The following is a 20,979-nucleotide window of genomic DNA, read 5'->3' as shown; positions in this document are numbered from 1 at the left end:
CACAAAACTTGGAAGTATAGTGAACAGTGAGGAGGAGAGTGATAGACTTCAAGAGGACATAGACAAGCTAGTGGACTGGGCAGACATGTGGCAGATGAAATTTAATGCTGAAAAGTGCAAAGTGATACATTTGGTAGGAAGAACAAGGAGAGGCAATATAAACTAAAGGGTACAATTCTAAAGGGGGTGCATGAACAGACACACCTGGGGGTATATGTGCATAAACCGTTGAAGATGGCAGGGCAGGTTGAGAAAGAGGTTAAAAAAAAGCAGAGGGGTCCTCGGCTTCATAAATAGAAGCATAGAGTACAAAAGCAAGGAAGTTATGATGAGCCTTCATAAAACACTGGTTCAGCCTCAACTGGAGTATTGTGTCCAATGCTAGGCACCGCACTTTAGGAAGGATGTGATGGCCTTAGAGAGGGTGCAGAAAAGTTTTACAAGAATGGTTCCAGGGATGAGACTTCAGTTATGTGGATAGACTGGAGAAGCTGGGGTTGTTCTCCTTGGAGCAGAGAAGGTTGAGAGGAGATTTGATAGGGGTGTTCAAAATCATGAGGGGTCTGGACAGAGTAGATAGAGAGAAACTGTTCCCATTGGCAGAAGGGTCGAGAACCAGAGGACACAGATTTAAGGTGATTGGTAGAAGAACCAAAGGCGACATGAGGAAAAACTTATTTTGTGCAGCGAGTGGTTAGGCTCTGGAATGCACTGCCTGAAAGGGCGGAGGAGGCAGATTCAATCGTGGCTTTCAAAAGGGAATTGGATAAGTACCTGAAGGAAAAAAAATTGCAGGGCTGCGGGGGAGTGGGACTAGCTGAAGAGAGCTGGCACGGGTTCAACGGGCCAAATGGCCTCCTTCTGCACTGTAACCATTCTATGATGAAATACAAAGCCAGGATTGAAAAACTGGGGCTTCTTTCATTAGAACAGAGGAGATTAAGAGATGATTTGAAAGAGGTGCTTAAAATTATATAGGGATGAGACAGGGGAGATAAACAGACCGGTGGGTGAAGGAAAGGTCAATAAAGGGATATAGTAACAGGGCTGGCACATGAGATTTGGACCAACGTTCATATGAAGGATAAACACATACTGGTTGGGCTGACCAGCTGTTCCCATGTTGTAATTTCTATCTAATAGAGACCAGCACTGTCATCAGCAGAAGAGTAACAATGGGGCAGTAAATAAACTGGAATCCTCAAATCCAGACTCTGCCAATCCAGACTCAGGCCTCTTTGATTTCCTTGACCGTGCAATCAAGTATTTTGGCGACAATGCAAAATTTATGCTGGCCCTCATCGTGCAATCCCAAAGCTAATGAGCCCCAATAGAGTCCAGTACTGGCTGCAACAAATCAACACAATCAAAACAAAGCCCCACTAGTACTCCCTATGGAGGGAACAAACATGTTGCATGTGAACATTAGAGGTATCCAGTACAACAAAGGAAAGCTATTGAGGACTCTACTGAAAAACAATGTCCTCACAGCCTCAGTAAATTACACCTGTTGCAGCAAACACCAATCATCTCCAACATTGTTAGATGAGAAAAGACAAGAAAGGAAGTGAAACAGTTGCAAGGTAGAGCCAAATGTAGAAAATTAAGGAACTGATATTAACTAGTTACTATATCATAAATCACCACTTTAAATAGTTTGAGGATACCCTATTCTACACCTCCTTCAGTCCTCCCGATACACCCCTGCAACCAATAGGTTAACAGCCTATTCACAGACCTCTGCCCACATGATATTTGAACCAGCTGCGTGGAGGTGCACTGGATGACCAGGTCAACCAAAATAGTATTACTTTTTATTGTGATTGTATGAACAATTGATCTGTGGAGACCTATATATATATATATATATAGGGTTGCGAAGGGGTGGAAAGTTTCCGGTAAATTTCTGGAAATTTTCCACGGGAAGTTTAGCTTGGGAATTTTGCCCAAAAAAGCACATGCTAGCATAATTTTTTTTTGTATTTTTCATTTCCCCCCCCCCCCCCACAGGTCCTCTCTTAAAATTACTAACAGAGATGGAATCTTAATTATTAAGGAATTTCTTAATCAATATATGTTTATCTTCTTACTTGGCTTGTTTTAATAATTACAAGTTTTGTGTGTGACTGTGAACAAATGTGTCCTGATTGGTTGGATGAGTGGATGAGCGATTAGCTCCCTCTATTGGTGATGTAGCGTCGTGCGTGCACAGGTCATGCTTCCATCACATGGAGCATCAGGAAAAATTTACTCACCCGGTTGCAATCATGCTGATCAACCGCAGTTCGACACAGACGAATGCCCTTTATTTCTCTGCATAGAAAAATGCCACGTTTACCGTCGGATGTGTGGAAGCATTTTACCCCAGGCATTAAAGATGGAAAGACTGTGTACATGTGCAAACACTGTACAAAGCCATATGTAAAGAATGCCTCAAAGATGCAGCAGCATTTATCCAAATGCAACAACTTCACTCAAAGCTCAGAGCAGTCAGCCCTGAGTTCCTCTGCTTCCATTCAAGAAGATGATGGCTCACATTCAGCATCAGGCTCCTTATCAGCAACTCCTGGCCCACTTGGAAGGTTCTTTGATACAATGGATAACCGTAGCCAGAAGAATGCAGATGAGTGCCTTGCTCGAGCTGTATATGCGACAGGCTCACCCCCTCATGCTCACAGCCAATGTGTACTAGAAGAGATGTTTCAATGTTATTCACCCTGCATACTGTCCTCTCACCAGACATGCTTTGTCTACTTATTTGCTGGAGGCGGAGTATAACAGAGTCCAAGGAAAGCTCAAAGAAATGATAGAGATGGCAGATTGTGTTGCAGTTATCTCAGATGGGTGGTCAAATGTACAAAGGGAGGGCATCATAAACTACATCGTCTCCACTCCTCGGTGTTCAAGAGCACAGACACGAAGGACAACAGACACATAGGCACATACATTGCTGATGAGCTGAAAGCGGTCATCAACGATCTTGGATCACAAAAGGTCTTTGCAGTACAGGAAACTCTCTTTTAACCGGCACCTAAATATCCAGAACTCTCTCTTAACCGGCAAAATTCAGGAGTAGGTTCAGGTAAGTTTTACTATATATTAGTGGCCACATAACCGGGGTTCCTGGATCTGTGGCCGTGTAACCGGGGTTCCTGCACCTGTGGCCGTGCAACAGGGACTCCTGGATCTGTGGCCATGTAACCAGGGCTCCTGCACCTGTGGCCGTGTAACCGGGCTCTCGTACCTTGGTAAGTATACCTCTCTGTAATCCGGACTTTTTGATCAACCGGCACCATGCCGGTCCAGTCGGTGCCGGATAAAAAAGTTTCCTATAGTTACTGACAATGCTGCGAATATGAAGGCTGCTTGGGCTCAAGTGGAGGAGGCCTACCCTCATATTACGTCTATTGGGTGCGCAGCTCATGGGCTCAACCTGCTCCTCAAGGACATTGTGGGTTTGAGAACCATGGAAACACTGTACAAGAGAGCCAAGCAAGTTAAGTATGTCAGGGGAAAACAGGTAATTGCAGCAACCTACAACTCCAAGCAAACGACAAAGTACAAGAACACCACACTGAAGCTGCCCAGCAACACGAGATGGGGTGGCGTTGTCATAATATACAACAGCCTTCTGAAGGGTAAGGAGTCGTTGCAAGAAATGGCAATATCCCAATCTGGGGATATGAAAACCACCATCAAGAAAATACTGCTGGATGATGTGTTTTGGGAGAGAGTGGTTAGCAGCCTTAAACTACTCTCACCAGCAGCATCTGCAATTGCTCAGATTGAAGATGACGCTGTCTTGTCAAATGTTCTCAGGCTTTTTGCTGATTTAAAAGAACAAATCAGCACTGCTCTACCCACATCCCTGCTGCTCAAAGCAGAGAAGGCAATTGTTCAATTCATACAGACGCATCAAGAATTTTGTGTCAAGCCGATTCATGCTGCAGCATACATGCTGGACCCAAAGCGTGTTGGGAGACCAATACTTTCTGGAGAACAGATCAACAGTGCTTACAGTGTGATTTCTACCCTCTCACCATCTCAATCTGGATGTGGGCAAAGTTTTCTACCAAGCAAGGTCTTTGGAGTGGGGCCAGGATATGGGAATCATGCAAGCATATCAGTGCACATACCTGGTGGAAGGGACTATGTGCATCTGAGGCCCTATCACCCATTGCATCGGTGATACTCCAAATTCCACCTTCATCAGTGGCCTCTGAACGAAACTGGTCACTTTTTGGGAATACGCATACAAAGGTGCGCAGCAGGCTGACTAACAAGAGAGTGGAGAAACTGGTGGCTATCCGGGCGAACCTACAACTTATTGAGCCAGATACAGAAGTGTCCACCACACAGCTAGACACTGACACAGAGGAGGAAATGGACACGTCAGAGCCAGAGTCAGAGAATCAGGAGGAGCAATGATGAGTAGAAGACTCATAGGGACAAAATAAGGACAAATTACAAGCTAAATAAAACCATCAGTGTGCAAAAAAAACTCAAAATTCCCATAAATTCCCCAAGGAAAGTTTCCTCTTAAAAATTCCTGGAATTTTGCAACTCTACCTATATATCTGAAACATGCACAGGTGATATCAGCCAAGGAGATGCTCCAACCCCACAAATTAAAATTAGCAGAATGAATCTCCTTAAAAGATTGATCACAGGTCTCTTTTGCTCCTTGTTACATGGAAACAAAGTATTTGGCACCGACATGGCATATAATAAAAATTTAAAAATAGCAACTATCAACATAAAAAACCCACAAAAAGGTAGATTAAAACAGCCAAGAGAAAAATTAGCAAAACAACAAACGACAATAAAAAGGCTTCTATCGGTGCATTAGTGGCAAGAGGATATTCAGGACAACTAAAAATTAAAGAGGGAAGCGTATAATGCGGAGCAAGGGGATGGCAGAGATACTAAATAATTACTTTGTCTCAGAATTCACAGAAATTGTAGAACCATCACAGATGGCTACAGAACAGTTACTGGAGGTTATTATTAAAGACAAATGGTAATAAAAGAGGTATTCATACTTGAGGTAGTGAAATCACTGGGACCTAATGGTTTACAACAGAGGATCAATCGCGAGAGAAACTAGAGGGTAAAAAAGCTTTGCAAAGGAAATTAAATACTAGAGGACAGAAGGCTGGCAAATGTAGAAAAAGGACAGAGATAAACCAGGAAATGATAGACCAGTCAGCCTTAGGCTAGCTACTGATAAACTAGTAGACTCTAGAACAGTGTCCTCCAATAAAAGTTAGCCACAAGTGCGGCTACAGCGACACGAATTAGCTAGATGCACTAATTTTAGTAGAAAATGCCTTACATCAGATGTCCTTTCGGGAAGGAAATCTGCCGTCCTTACCTGGTCTGGCCTATATATGACTCCAGAGCCACAGCAATGTGGTTGACTCTTAACTGTCCTCTGAAATGGCCAAGCAAGCCATTCAGTTGTACCAGACCACTACGAAAAACAATAAAATAAAACTGGATGGACCACCTGGCATCGACCTAGGAAACGGCTTTGGACATGACAAAGACAGACCCAGCCCAGTCAACCCTGCAAAGTCCGCGTCACTAACATCTGGGGACTTGTGTCAAAATTGGGAGAGCTGTCCCACAGACTAGTCAACCAACAGGCCGACATTGTCATACTCTCAGAACCGCAAGATTCTGCCAATGTCCCAGACTCCTCCATCACCATCCCTGGGTATGTCTTGTCCCACCAGCAGGACAGACCCACCAGAGGTGGCATCACAGTGGTATACAGTCAGGAGGGAATGGCCCTGGGAGTACTCAACATTGACTCCAGACCCCATGAAGTGTCATGGCATCAGGTCAAGCATGGGCAAGGAAACCTCCTGCTGATTGCCACTGACCACCCTCCCTCAGCTGATGAATCAGTACTCCTCCATGTTGAACACCACTTGGAAGAAGCACGGGCACAGAATGTACTCTGGGTGGCAGACTTCAATGTCCATCATCAAGAGTGGCTTGGTAGCACCACTACAGACCGAGCTGGCCGAGTCCTGAAGGGCATGGCTGTCAGACTGGGCCTGTGGCAGGTGGTGAGCGAACCAACATGAGGGGAAAAACCTACTTGATCTCATCCTCACCAATCACTTGTTGCAGATGCATCTGTCCACAACAGTATTGGTACGAGTGACCACCGCACAGACCTTGTGGAGACAAAGTCCCATCTTCACACGGAGAACACCCTCCATCGTGTTGTGTGGCATTACCACTGTGCTAAATGGGATAGATTCAGAAAATATCTAGCAGCTAAAAGCTTGGCATCCATGAGGTGCTGTGGGCCATCAGCAGCAGCAGAACTGTATTCCACCACAATCTGTAACCTCATGGCCCGGCATATCCTCACTACCATTACCATCAAGCTAGGGGACCAACCCTGGTTCAATAAGGAGTGTAGAAGAGCATGCCAGGAGCAGCACCAGGCGTACCTAAAAATGAGATGCCAACCTGGTGAAGCTACAACACAGGACTACATGCATGCTGAACAGTGGAAGCAGCATGCTATAGACAGGGCTAAGCGATCCTCCAACCAACGGATCAGATCAAAGCTCTGCTGTCCTGTCACATCCAGTAGTGAACGGTGGTGGACAATTAAGAACTAACGGGGGGGTAGGAGGAGGCTCAATGAACATCCCCATCCTCAATGATGGCAGATCCCAGCATGGAAGTGTAAAAGACAAGGCTGAAGCGTTTGCAACCTTCAGCCAAAAGTGCAGAGTGGATGATCCATCTTGGCCTCCTCCCGAGGTCCCCACCAATGTTCCCTCTAATTTATTTTTGGCCTGCGCGTCCCCTTTAATGGGCTGCACGGGCCATTCAGAATTCCATGCATGCGCGTTTTTTCTATTTAAAAGCCAGCTCACTAGCTGTGCGGGACCTTCAGATCATTGCACAGCTGCGCGGCTTAAAGGGAACATTGGTCCCCATCGCAGAAGCCAGTCTTCAGCCAATTCTATTCACTCCACGTGATATCAAGAAACGGCTGAGCACACTGGATATAGCAACAGCTATTGGCCTCGACAACATCCCGGCTGTAGTGCTGAAGCCTTGTGCTCCAGAACTAGCTGCACCTCTAGCCAAGCTATTCCAGTACAGCTACAACACTGGAAGCCTCCTCTGCACCCTGTCCAAGGCCTTGATATCCAATGAGGTATTGGCATCCACTGTCACTCAACGTATTCAATGTCCTAATTAATGATATGCTCATTATCATAAAGACAGCCTCAAGCGTCTGCTCCATTCATTTCTGAAAATATTGTATTGGTCCTTTTTGTAGATGATGTTGTGTTGCTGGCAAAATTTGTAATGACCTAGCGTGTTCCACTCATCATCTTGATGAATGGGCTCCCCTGTAGGAAATAGTAGTGTGCCTTCAAGTACAGTATTGTGGCTTGGCATAGCTTTACAGGGGTTCTCAGAACTATCGATTGGAAGGCACAAGCAGCATGTATCTCAATTGTTGATTCAGAACAGTACTGGGCGTCCTATTAAATGCTAGCTTCAGCCTGGATACAGTTTTTTGGGAGCACGTTGAGAAGTAACAATAAAAGCAAAATTCCAATGCACAGTAAGCTTATGGTGTATGACAAGTGTCCAAACAGTTTTCCTGCAGTGTTCAAGACACCTAACCATGCAGTGGAAGGGCTCTTTGGCCACATACTCAAGAACAAGGACCAACTGCGAAGTTGATTTGTGGCAAAAAAGTGGAAACAATTGCAGGGAGGGGCTCAACTACACCAACCTGTCATTGAGGAGCCTGAAGAGGGTGTCAGCTTCACAGCAGGCATGACTCTTTGTTAAAGCTTATGAGGACCAGGATTAAGTAGCCGGTGATGAGCAAGCCTGGTAGGCAGTCATATATCTGATAAGGAAACAGAGACTTGCGACAACAGCTACTGGAAGACATTATCTGGAGACCATGTACGAGAACACATTTATATGTCCAGCACTTGTCACCTACCATGATTTAGCTGCAGGCATAAAAGCTGCTGCTACTAAAGCTCCACCGTCATTCAATGAGAAATAATGTATGTCCATGCTGTGGGAAGGAGGATGACGACTATGCGCTTACATTTTATGAAACTGTTCACTATGCCACTCATGCAAAGTTCCTGGTAACCAACAAGAGTTCAACCTATACTCAATTAGCTAATGATGAACAGGTGTGTAACTTCTTGGGCAGGGTGCATGAAGGGCAAGAGGGTGCAATTAAGAGGAGTCTCCTTGGGGCAAGAGGTCTCAGGTGGTACTCAACATAAATGTACGACAGAATTTTTTTTAATGTTCCTTATTTCAAAGAAGCCAATGGTTACAAACAAGTTACAAATTGAAACAAGGTAGCAGCCCAGGATTTAGCAATTAATTGTCACCGTTAATTATAACATTTTATTTCTTGTTGCAAGAGAGAAAAATTGCAGATTCTCTGCTGTAATTTTTGTATATATTCTTAGCACATCATTTTCATGAGGGCATATTAATAGCATAGCTGTGCATGATTGTACAGCAGTTCAACATGCCCCAGGGTCAGGATGGGGAAAGAAGGGGGCATAAGAGAGGAAGTTACAGTGTAAAGGGGCTATCCTATCTTTTATGAAGATGTCTTGGGATTGGGTCATTGTCCCAGTACAGCTGGGGGGTCAATGGCATTGTTGATAGAACCCACAAAAGGAGCATGGAGCAAGATCTAGTTCCCCAAATAGCAGAAAAATGCAAGAAAATCTGGAAACAATTCAACACAATCACCATTTGCAATAAAATGTACAAGGGTCAACTCAAACTTAAAGAAAGAGACTTGCATTTCTATAGCGCCTTTCACGACCACCAGACGTCCCAAAGCGCTTTACAGCCAATGAAGTGCTTTTTGAAGTGTAGTCACTGTTGCATTATCGGAAACATGGCAGCAAGCTCCCACAAACAGCAATATGATAATGACAAGAAAATCTGTTTTAGTGATGTTGATTGAGGGATAAATATTGGTTAGGACACTAGGGATAACTCCACGCTCTTCCTTTAAACTAGTGCCATGGGATCTTTTACATCCACCTGAGTGTGTCGATGGGGCCTTGGTTTAATGTCTCATCCAAAAGTGCAGCACTCCCTCAGTACTGCACTGGAGTGTCAGTCTAGATTTTTGTGCTCAAGTCTCTGGAGTGGGACTTGAACCCACAACATTCTGACTCAGAAGAAGTGAGTGCTACCAACTAAGCCACTGGCTGACCGAATACACAATGTACCACACCGCACACAAGCTTCATAGCTTCTGCCCTTCCCTGTCAGATGAATGATGGAGAAAATGTGGCCTAAGTGGTGCAATGGCCCTGTCCCAAATCCAACCATTTTGGGATACAATCAGATGCCCACGATCAGCATGGATATATACTTGCATCCATTCCCCTGCCTACTAGGCCTGTCCACACGGGTGCGACATCTACCAGAGATGCACAGACTAGCACAACTCTCACCAATACGGACGAGATGCATTTCCTCCAATATGGTGAAGCTCTACATCACAAGTAAGCAACTCAAGTGTTGCCAGCTTGCTTTGTACTCTACAGTCATCAGTCTCAGACTAGTGGTGCAGTCTAGCAGAGTCCATATTTTGTCACAGAAGCTTTAGGAAGAATGCAGAGATGTGCTGATGACATAATTACCGTTCTAAAGCCAAAAAAAATGCTTTGACCATGCCACGTGTTTTGGATCACTGATGGCCACTCAATGATCTGAACTGACATCACTCTCACTTTGTGCAAATCATTATTTGTATTCCAATTGTCAATGGCAAACATTAGCAATGCCAAAAAACAAAGATCCGCTTATAATGTCACCCACAGATACTGGCCAGATCACAATATATATTACGTTATTAACTTCTTTATAGGTTTACTGTGGAAATATAAAATAATTGCCATACTGTGCACTTCTAGCAATTACTATATTCTGCAGTGAAATCCTTTACTGACGTTCAGTTTTCAATGTAATTTTATCAGTACTTTTAACCATTATCAGCATTGTTTTCATTTCAACTACTACAAGAGCAAGTATAAAGCTACAAATTAATGATTAGATTCAAATGACACCAAGGAACACTCAAGTTTCATTCATGGCTTAATGGGTCATTTGAACTCGTAAATTACAATCCTAGTGTTCATTCACAATCATTCGTAAATTGAGAGTTCCACAAATGCTGATGTTTTCAATGCACATCTCAAACTGTAATAATACAGAAGACTGTAATCAACAACTGTATTAAGCAGCGTAAGCCATCTAATACCAGCTTGGTTCTGTTTCTATATGTATTCAAGAAAAATTGCCAAATAGCAAACATCTGGAGAACACACCAATGGCATATCACTGCAACTTTTTTAATATCTTCACTGCAATATCATAAAATAGGAAGGGGAACGTCACTATAATATACATACACACACAAACACCAGCCAATATCAGGAGTCAATTCTTTCAATTTTTAAAACAGACTTCAAAATTATAAAGTAACATTTTTCCACAGTGCATATACATATGTAAAATTAACTTTAATTCACTCCACACTAAGGTGCTTACAAGTTAAGTCCGCCATCACTTCAGTGCATTTGTTATATCTTATTACCCCCCAGTGTATATGCACCACAGACACCACAAAAGCATAATGTTTTGGAAAAAAAAATGAGGTGGGTGATATCACAGCTCCATAAATACAGGTATTGGCTTTCAACATTTTATTGCTGCTGGATTATAAAAATTAATGAACTATATTTTTGTAGTATTGTTGGTTAGAGAATTAATTCATATTTCAATTCTAAATTCTAAAACCAAGTATGTTACATAAAAAAGGCAATTTTCCTTCCAGTTTTCTCCACATATATCTTTTTCCTGAGGTTGGAGACTCATGCAGAGGTACATTTCCTCAGACACCTAAAGCCTGCCAAGTAGCCATTCTAGATCTATGGAGCTCATAATATGGCTCCAGGGCCACTTACAGCCCACATCCCGATCATACAGCTCTGCAGGCCCTTCTGTGCAATATTACTGGAGCTGATTCAACAATGAGTTCTGTTGTTAGAGTGCAGGAACAAAGGAATGCTGTTTGGAGATAATGTTATATCGACATCCATAGCACAAGTGAAAAGACCATTTAACACTCAGCAGTTAGCCAGGTGAAGAATAGGGGGTGCAGACCCATGTCCCATCATTTCATAACATAGCTTATTGAATGAATTCAGTGGTTACATTACTTGGGAAAGTGGTCTTCAATAAAAAGAAGCAACAGCAGACTATTTGACCATGAGGGAAAAAGGATTGAGAAAGGCTGTCATGGAGTTTATCCTAACTCATTGGTATCCACACACAAAGACTTTACAATAGTGACTGGATAAGTCAGGAATAGAAACCCCCGAAAATATTGCTCCTCCTTAACTCAAGAACATGGAGGCCAATTCCAGCCCATCTCATTGTTTGATGTTAAGTCAGCCAATATGAAGGGGTGCAAGAACAGAGACACCTTTGAGGGTGCACAAATCCTTGAGGGTGGCAGGACAGGTTAACAGAGCAATTAATAAAGCATATGGGACCCTGGACTTTATAAATAGAAGCATAGAGTGCAAAAGCCAGGATGCTATGCTAAACCTATAAAGCACACTAGTTTGACTAGTATCCAATTCTGGGCACCACGTTAAAAAGGACGTGAAAGTTCTGGAGAGGGTACAGAAACGATTTACTAGAATGGTTCCAGGGATGAGGGATTACAGTTACGTGGATAGGCTGCAAAAGCTGGAGTTGCTCACCTTAGATCAGAGAAGGCGAAGAGGAGATTTAATAGAAGTGTTTAAAATCATGAAGGGTTCAGATAAAGTAAATAAAGAGAAACTGTGTCCAATGGCTGAAGGGTCAATAACTAAAGGGTCAATAACTAGAGAGCAGAGGTTTAAGGTGATTGGCAAAAAAAGAGGCGACATGAGAAAACAAGTGCTTAGGATTTGGAATGCACTGCCCGATAGGGTGGTGGAAACAGATTCAATAGTAGATTTCAAAAAGGGAACTGGATAAATACTTGAAGGAGAAACAATTGCAGGGATTTGGGGAAAGAGCTGCAGAGTAGGAGTAACTGGATTGCTCTTCGAAGAGCCAGCACAGACTCAGTTGGCCAAATGGCCTCCTTCTGTGCTGTCCTATTCTATGGTTCTATGACCCAGGGAGCAATGGCAGCTCTACGACTGGCCCTGGATCCCTACAGTTGGGGAAGAGGGGAGAGAAAAGCTACCCAGCGCTCCTTCACTTAGGTCATCCAGCAAACTCTGCTGGAAAGTCTGTGTGTGGACAGAATCATATTCGGCTGTAATGCCCCCACGATTGAATAACTTGACGACTAGGCGTACATGCATGAAACCATACTGCATCTTAAGTACACCAAAAGAGGACAAAAACAATCAGATATCCAGAGTGCTCCCTGGTGCCCTGGCCAATATTTATCCCTCAACCACCATAACAAAAACAGTTTATCTGGTCATTATCACCTTGCTGTTTGTGGGACCTTGCTGTGCGCAAATTGGCTGCCGGGTTTCCCACATTACAACAGTGACTCCACTTCAAATAGTACTTCATTGGCTGTAAAGCGCTTTGAGACGTCTGGTGGTGGTGAAAGGCGCTGTATAAATGCAAGTCTTTCTTTAAACACCAACAGCACACACACTTCACTATGGGTAATCCTAAAATTACAAAATCTGCAAGAGTAACGGACAGTCCAAATTGATTGCATGGCAATAATGTACCTCAGGATTCGGATATTGCCGTAACTACAAGAGCGAAGCATGAGTGATTGTAGTTACAAGAATGATATTCAGATAATAATTCTGAGATGGGGAGCTTTGTTGGCTGTAGGTACTGGTGCGCACACACACAACCAGTACATCACTGATATTCAATATTAATACTACTTGCGCTATTGATTTTATATCAATGCAAAACAGTTTCCAATGCATATCAGCACCAGAGCAATAGCGCGATTCAAGAGTCAGGTCAGCAATCGGACTCCCACGGCACTAAAGGCAAGAGTTGTAAGACAGTCATCAAGTGCACATCGGAAACTGCTTTGGCTTCACAACTGTATACTTACGTTCAATGTGGAGGCCCTGTTTAAAATGTGGCCAGGTACTCAGTCAGATTATGCCACTGGCTGTTTCTCAAATTGAACGTTTAAATGGTTGGAAAACGCGGTTTTGTCGATAACCAAAAGTGCAATATGTAGTCAGTAGCATAAGTGAGGTCGGCTCGCTGAGCATCACACTCTACAGCACCAATGCGAACAATATCTTTAGCGGCTGTGATGTAATCACTACAAATGCAATCGAGTGACAATGCACAGTTAATTATCAGAAAATGCATCTGTAAAAAGTGATGTTTTACTCTTCCAGTCAAGTGCATATTTTGCCATGGATAACGGGGCGGGGATGAGAGGAATGGCGAGACGCTTTAATGCTACCTTTAACTCGGAGTAGAAATTTAAACTGGGTCTACTTTTATAGGAGTACATTTCCTTCAACAATATCCCTCAACGCCCCGCGGCTGTCCGAAACCCAATCCAGGTGTGTGCAATATGGCGGCGACCACACAACTTGTTGCCGCAGCTCGGTTTCTGTACCCGAGACACGGCAACCGCTCTCTGGGAGACAGTTTACCGCGAAAGCCAGCCGCCGCTGCTCAGCGATTAAAAGGTCGGAGTTTGTATCCTCTCCCCCGGGGGAGAGACACACTTGGGCCGGTGACCCTGCCTGGAGAGCGGCCACTCGGCACCCGCCCCCGGCTCCACATCCCGGCCATCTCCCACCTGTTGCTCTGAAAGTTTCAGAAACTGATCCGGCGTAAACTCCCCAGTCGCTAGCAGAGCCGGGCCGGGTGAGGGCGAGTTCGGCAGCAGCTCCGGGCCGGGCACTGTTGATGTCCAGCCGGGCCGCTCGGGTCTGCAGGTGTCACCTGAGTAGCGCAATTTTAAAAAGTTCGCTCCCAACTCGGCTTCAACCGTGAGCCAGCTCTAGGCTCAGCAACTCCTCGCGGGGCGCCGAGCCCAGCCCAGAGCCGCCGGTGCCCGGCTCGGGTGTCACTGACCGGCACGCTCATCCTCCCCAAAAAACTACTAACTCACCACAACAGTCCCTCGCAACTCACTAACACCGCTGGCACACACTGTGTTTAAAGGGCCGGGCTGAGCCGCACCGTCGGGTTAGGGTCAGGTCAGGTGTGGGGGCCTTACCGGCTGCCGGGTGTCGGTTGTTCAGTCTCGCTCCGCTCTCCCGCTCCGGTCCGCCTCCTCCTCCTGGCACACCGCGCGCTCCCTCGCTCCGCCCCTCCCTTTCTGACGTCAAGCACAGGCGTGTGCGGTGAAGGGGGGATATAGGGGGGTGGGTGAGGTGAGGTGGATTGGGGGGAGGGGGGTGAGGTGAGGTGAGGTGGATTGGGGGGAGGGGGGGTGAGGTGAGGTGGATTGGGGGGAGGGGGGTGAGGTGAGGTGGATTGAGGGGAGAGGGAGGGAGGTGGATTGAGGGGAGAGGGAGGGAGGTGGATTGAGGGGAGAGGGAGGGAGGTGGATTGAGGGGAGAGGGAGGGAGGTGGATTGAGGGGAGAGGGAGGGAGGTGGATTGAGGGGAGAGGGAGGGAGGTGGATTGAGGGGAGAGGGAGGGAGGTGGATTGAGGGGAGGGAGGTGGATTGAGGGGAGGGAGGTGGATTGAGGGGAGAGGGGGGGAGGGAGGGAGGTGGATTGAGGGGAGAGGGGGGGAGGGAGGGAGGGAGGTGGATTGAGGGAGAGGGGGGGAGGGAGGTGGATTGAGGGGAGAGGGAGGGAGGTGGATTGAGGGGAGGGAGGTGGATTGAGGGGAGAGGGGGGGAGGGAGGGAGGTGGATTGAGGGGAGAGGGAGGGAGGTGGATTGAGGGGAGAGGGAGGGAGGTGGATTGAGGGGAGAGGGGGGGGGAGGGAGGGAGGTGGATTGAGGGGAGAGGGGGGGGGAGGGAGGTGGATTGAGGGGAGAGGGGGGGGGAGGGAGGTGGATTGAGGGGAGAGGGGGGGGGAGGGAGGTGGATTGAGGGGAGAGGGGGGAGGGAGGGAGGTGGATTGAGGGGAGAGGGGGGAGGGAGGGAGGTGGATTGAGGGGAGAGGGGGGGGGAGGGAGGGAGGTGGATTGAGGGGAGAGGGGGGGGAGGAGGGAGGTGGATTGAGGGGAGAGGGGGGGGAGGGAGGGAGGTGGATTGAGGGGAGAGGGGGAGGGAGGGAGGTGGATTGAGGGGAGAGGGAGGTGGATTGAGGGGAGAGGGGGGGAGGGAGGTGGATTGAGGGGAGAGGGGGGGAGGGAGGTGGATTGAGGGGAGAGGGGGGGAGGGAGGTGGATTGAGGGGAGAGGGGGGGAGGGAGGTGGATTGAGGGGAGAGGGGGGGAGGGAGGGAGGTGGATTGAGGGGAGAGGGGGGGGAGGGAGGGAGGTGGATTGAGGGGAGAGGGGGGGAGGGAGGTGGATTGAGGGGAGAGGGGGGGGGAGGGAGGTGGATTGAGGGAGAGGGGGGGGGAGGGAGGTGGATTGAGGGGAGAGAGGGGGAGGGAGGGAGGTGGATTGAGGGGGGAGGGAGGTGGATTGAGGGGGGAGAGGGGGGGAGGGAGGTGGATTGAGGGGAGAGGGGGGGACGGAGGTGGATTGAGGGGAGAGGGGGGGGAGGGAGGTGGATTGAGTTGAGGGGGGGGGAGGGAGGTGGATTGAGGGGAGAGGGGGGGAGGGAGGTGGATTGAGGGGAGAGGGGGGGAGGGAGGTGAATTGAGGGGAGAGGGGGGGGAGGGAGGTGGATTGAGGGGAGAGGGAGGTGGATTGAGGGGGGAGGGAGGTGGATTGAGGGGAGAGGGGGAGGGAGGTGGATTGAGGGGAGAGGGGGGAGGGAGGGAGGTGGATTGAGGGGAGAGGGGGGGAGGGAGGTGGATTGAGGGGAGAGGGGAGGGAGGGAGGTGGGGAGAGGGGGGGAGGGAGGTGGATTGAGGGGAGAGGGGGGAGGGAGGTGGATTGAGGGGAGAGGGGGGGAGGGAGGTGGATTGAGGGGAGAGGGGGGGAGGGAGGTGGATTGAGGGGAGAGGGAGGTGGATTGAGGGGGGAGGAGGTGGATTGAGGGGAGAGGGGGGAGGGAGGTGGATGAGGGGAGAGGGGGGAGGGAGGGAGGTGGATTGAGGGGAGAGGGGGGGAGGGAGGTGGATTGAGGGGAGAGGGGGGGAGGGAGGTGGATTGAGGGGAGAGGGGGGAGGGAGGTGGATTGAGGGGAGGGGGGGGAGGGAGGTGGATTGAGGGGAGAGGGGGGGAGGGAGGTGGATTGAGGGGAGAGGGGGGAGGTGGATTGAGGGGAGAGGGGGGGAGGGAGGTGGATTGAGGGGAGAGGGAGGTGGATTGAGGGGAGAGGGGAGAGGGGAGAGGGGGGGAGGGAGGTGGATTGAGGGGAGGGGGGGGAGGGAGGTGGATTGAGGGGAGAGGGGGGGAGGGAGGTGGATTGAGGGGAGAGGGGGGAGGGAGGTGGATTGAGGGGAGAGGGGGGAGGGAGGTGGATTGAGGGGAGAGGGGGGAGGGAGGTGGATAGAGGGGGGAGGGAGGTGGATTGAGGGGAGAGGGAGGTGGATTGAGGGGAGAGGGGGGGAGGGAGGTGGATTGAGGGGAGAGGGGGGGAGGGAGGTGGATTGAGGGGAGAGGGGGGGAGGGAGGTGGATTGAGGGGAGAGGGGGGGTGGAGGTGGATTGAGGGGAGAGGGGGGGAGGGAGGTGGATTGAGGGGTGAGGGGGGGAGGGAGGTGGTTGAGGGGAGGGGGGGGAGGGAGGTGGATTGGGGGTGAGGGGGGGTGGGAGGTGGATTGAGGGGAGAGGGGGGTGGGAGGTGGATTGGGGTGAGGGGGGGAGGGAGGTGGAGAGAGGGGGAGGGAGGTGGTTGAGGGGTGGGGGGGGTGGGGGTGGATTGAGGGGAGAGGGGGGAGGGAGGTGGATTGAGGGGTGAGGGGGGGGAGGGTGGTGGATTGAGGGGGAGGGGGGGAGGGAGGTGGATTGAGGGGGAGGGGGGGGGAGGGAGGTGGATTGAGGGTGAGGGGGGGGAGGGAGGTGGATTGAGGGGTGAGGGGGGGAGGGAGGTGGATTGGGGGAGTGGGGGGAGGGTGGTGGTTGAGGGGGTGAGGGGGGGAGGGAGGTGGATTGAGGGGTGAGGGGGGGTGGGGAGGGAGGGAGGTGGATTGAGGGGAGTGGGGGGGTGGGTGGTGGATTGAGGGGTGAGGGGGGGTGGGAGGTGGATTGAGGGGTGGGGGGGGGAGGGGGGTGGTTGGGGGGGAGGGTGGTGGATTGAGGGGGGGTGGGAGGTGGATTGAGGGGTGGAGGGGGGGGGAGGTGGATTGAGGGGTGTGGGGGGGAAGGAGGTGGTTGAGGGGTGAGGGGGGGAGGGAGGTGGATTGAGGGGTGAGGGGGGGTGGGAGGTGGATTGAGGGGAGAGGGGGGAGGGAGGTGGATTGAGGGGAGTGGGGGGGGGGTGGTGGTTGGGGGGGGGTGGATTGAGGGGAGAGGGGGGTGTGGATTGTGGGGTGAGGGGGGGAGGGTGGTGGATTGTGGGGAGAGGGGGGTGGAGGTGGATTGAGGGGAGTGGGGGGAGGGGAGGTGGTTGAGGGGAGTGGGGGGTGGGAGGTGGATTGTGGGGAGGGGGGGGAGGGTGGTGGTTGAGGGTGAGGGGGGGGAGGGAGGTGGATTGAGGGGAGAGGGGGGGAGGGAGGTGGATTGAGGGGAGTGGGGGGGTGGGAGGTGGATTGAGGGGTGAGGGGGGGAGGGTGGTGGTTGGGGGTGAGGGGGGGTGGGAGGTGGATTGGGGGTGAGGGGGGGTGGGAGGTGGATTGAGGGGGAGGGGGGGGGGAGGTGGATTGTGGGGTGTGGGGGGGTGGGGGTGGATTGTGGTGGGGGGGGGGGGTGGGAGGGTGGATTGAGGGGAGTGGGGGGGTGGGAGGTGGTTGGGGGGGAGGGGGGGGAGGGAGGTGGATTGAGGGGTGAGGGGGGGTGGGTGGTGGATTGAGGGGTGAGGGGAGGGTGGGTTGAGGGGGGAGGGAGGTGGATTGAGGGGAGGGGGGGGAGGGAGGTGGATTGAGGGGAGAGGGGGGGAGGGAGGTGGATTGAGGGGAGAGGGGGGGAGGGAGGTGGATTGAGGGGAGAGGGGGGAGGGAGGTGGATTGAGGGGGTGGGGGGAGGGAGTGGATTGAGGGGAGAGGGGGGGGAGGGAGGTGGATTGAGGGGAGAGGGGGGGAGGGAGGTGGATTGAGGGGAGAGGGGGGGAGGGAGGTGGATTGAGGGGAGAGGGGGGGAGGGAGGTGGATTGGGGGTGAGAGGGGGGGAGGGAGGTGGGATTGAGGGGGTGAGGGGGTGGGAGGGAGGTGGGAGAGGGGGGGAGGGAGGTGGATTGGGGGAGGGAGGTGGTTGAGGGGAGAGGGGAGGGAGGTGGATTGAGGGGAGAGGGGGGGTGGGAGGTGGATTGAGGGGGTGGGGGGGGGAGGGAGGTGGATTGAGGGGAGGGGGGGAGGGAGGTGGATTGAGGGGAGAGGGGGGGAGGGTGGGAGGTGGATGAGGGGAGGGGGGGGGAGGGAGGTGGATGTGGGGAGTGGGGGGGAGGGAGGTGGATTGAGGGGGAGAGGGGGGGAGGGAGGTGGATTGAGGGGAGGGAGGTGGATTGAGGGGAGAGGGGGGGAGGGTGGTGGATTGAGGGGAGAGGGGGGAGGTGGATTGAGGGGAGAGGGGGGGAGGGAGGTGGATTGAGGGGTGAGGGAGGTGGATTGAGGGGAGAGGGGAGAGGGGGGAGGGAGGTGGATTGAGGGGTGGGGGGGGAGGGGTGGTGGATTGAGGGGAGAGGGGGGGGAGGGAGGTGGATTGAGGGGAGTGGGGGGAGGGAGGTGGATTGAGGGGAGAGGGGGGGAGGGAGGTGGATTGAGGGGAGAGGGGGGGAGGGAGGTGGTAGAGGGGGGAGGGAGGTGGTTGAGGGGTGGGGAGGTGGATTGAGGGGAGAGGGGGGGAGGGAGGTGGATTGAGGGGAGAGGGGGGGAGTGAGGTGGATTGAGGGGAGTGGGTGGGGGAGGGAGGTGGATTGAGGGGAGAGGGGGGGAGGGAGGTGGATTGAGGGGAGAGGGGGGGAGGGAGGTGGATTGAGGGGAGAGGGGGGGAGGGAGGTGGTTGAGGGGAGTGGGGGGGTGGGAGGTGGATTGAGGGGAGTGGGGGGAGGGAGGTGGATTGAGGGGAGAGGGGGGAGGGAGGTGGATTGCGGGGTGAGGGGGGGAGGGAGGTGGATTGAGGGGAGAGGGGGGGAGGGAGGTGGATTGAGGGGAGAGGGGGGAGGGAGGTGGATTGAGGGGAGAGGGGGGGAGGGAGGTGGAGAGAGGGGGTGGGAGGTGGATTGAGGGGTGGGGGGGAGGGAGGTGGATTGAGGGGAGAGGGGGGAGGGAGGTGGATTGAGGGGAGAGGGGGGGAGGGAGGTGGATTGAGGGGAGGGGGGGGAGGGAGGTGGATTGAGGGGAGAGGGGGGGAGGGAGGTGGATTGAGGGGAGGGGGGGTGGGAGGTGGATTGAGGGGAGTGGGGGGAGGGTGGTGGATTGAGGGGGGTGAGGGGGGGAGGGAGGTGGATTGAGGGGTGAGGGGGGGAGGGAGGTGGATTGAGGGGAGAGGGGGGAGGGTGGTGGATTGAGGGGAGAGGGGGGAGGGAGGTGGTTGAGGGGAGAGGGGGGTAGGGAGGTGGTTGAGGGGAGAGGGGGGGAGGGGAGGTGGTTGAGGGGAGAGGGGGGGAGGGAGGTGGATTGAGGGGAGGGGGGGGTAGGGAGGTGGATTGAGGGGGAGGGGGGGAGGGAGGTGGATTGAGGGGGGAGGGAGGTGGATTGAGGGGGGGGGGAGGGAGGTGGATTGAGGGGAGAGGGGGGGAGGGAGGTGGATTGAGGGGAGAGGGGGGGGAAGGAGGTGGATTGAGGGGAGAGGGGGGGAGGGAGGTGGATTGAGGGGAGAGGGGGGGAGGGAGGTGGATTGAGGGGAGAGGGGGGAGGGAGGTGGATTGAGGGGAGAGGGGGGGGAGGGAGGTGGATTGAGGGGGGGAGGTGGATTGAGGGGAGAGGGGAGGTGGTTGAGGGAGGGGGGGAGGGAGGTGGATTGAGGGGAGAGGGGGGGAGGGAGGTGGATTGAGGGGAGAGGGGGGGAGGGAGGTGGATTGAGGGGAGAGGGGGGTGGGAGGTGGATTGAGGGGAGAGGGGGGGGAGGGAGGTGGATTGAGGGGGAGAGGGGGGGAGGGAGGTGGATTGAGGGGAGAGGGGGGGAGGGAGGTGGATTGAGGGGAGAGGGGGGGAGGGAGGTGGATTGAGGGGAGAGGGGGGGAGGGAGGTGGATTGAGGGGAGAGGGGGGGAGGGGGTGGATTGAGGGGAGAGGGGGGGAGGGAGGTGGATTGAGGGGAGGGGGGGGAGGGAGGTGGATTGAGGGAGGGGGGGAGGGAGGTGGATTGAGGGAGAGGGGGGGAGGGAGGTGGATTGAGGGGAGAGGGGGGGAGGGAGGTGGTTGAGGGGAGGGGGGGGGAGGTGGATTGAGGGGGAGGGGGGGAGGGAGGTGGATTGAGGGGAGGGAGGTGGATTGAGGGGGTGGGGAGGTGGTTGAGGGGTGGGGGGAGGGAGGTGGATTGAGGGGAGAGGGGGGGAGGGAGGTGGATTGAGGGGAGAGGGGGGGAGGGAGGTGGATTGAGGGGAGAGGGGGGGAGGGAGGTGGATTGAGGGGAGAGGGGGGGAGGGTGGTGGATTGAGGGGAGGGGGGGAGGGGGTGGAGGGGGGAGGGTGGTGGTTGGGGGTGAGGGGGGGGGGAGGTGGATTGAGGGGAGGGGGGGAGGTAGGTGGATTGAGGGGAGTGGGGGGGAGGGAGGTGGATTGAGGGTGAGGGGGGGTGGGAGG

At 52.3% G+C, this 20,979-nt stretch overlaps 1 protein-coding gene across 4 annotated transcripts in view; it reads right to left on the bottom strand.

The window, feature by feature from the left end:
- The window catches only part of ugt8 (UDP glycosyltransferase 8), a 221,104-nt gene extending 206,706 nt beyond the window's left edge, over positions 1 to 14,398 (bottom strand). For 2 of the 4 annotated variants that reach the window (XM_085962656.1, XM_085962647.1), the window contains exon 1: positions 14,285 to 14,398. The gene's annotated coding sequence lies outside the window, so the exon portion shown is untranslated. Of the gene's footprint in view, positions 1 to 14,176; positions 14,245 to 14,284 lie in introns of those variants that run through there. The other 2 variants (XM_085962639.1, XM_085962664.1) reach the window with 2 other exon arrangements.
- Positions 14,399 to 20,979: the final 6,581 nt, after the last annotated feature.

The sequence above is a fragment of the Somniosus microcephalus genome, chromosome 2 (assembly GCF_052327205.1).
Source record: "Somniosus microcephalus isolate GS21.2 chromosome 2, FLI_Smic_1.0, whole genome shotgun sequence".
Classification (NCBI taxonomy): Eukaryota; Metazoa; Chordata; class Chondrichthyes; order Squaliformes; family Somniosidae; genus Somniosus; species Somniosus microcephalus.
Note: the sequence above shows the minus strand (reverse complement) of the source record. Positions and strands in the feature narration are given on the sequence as shown.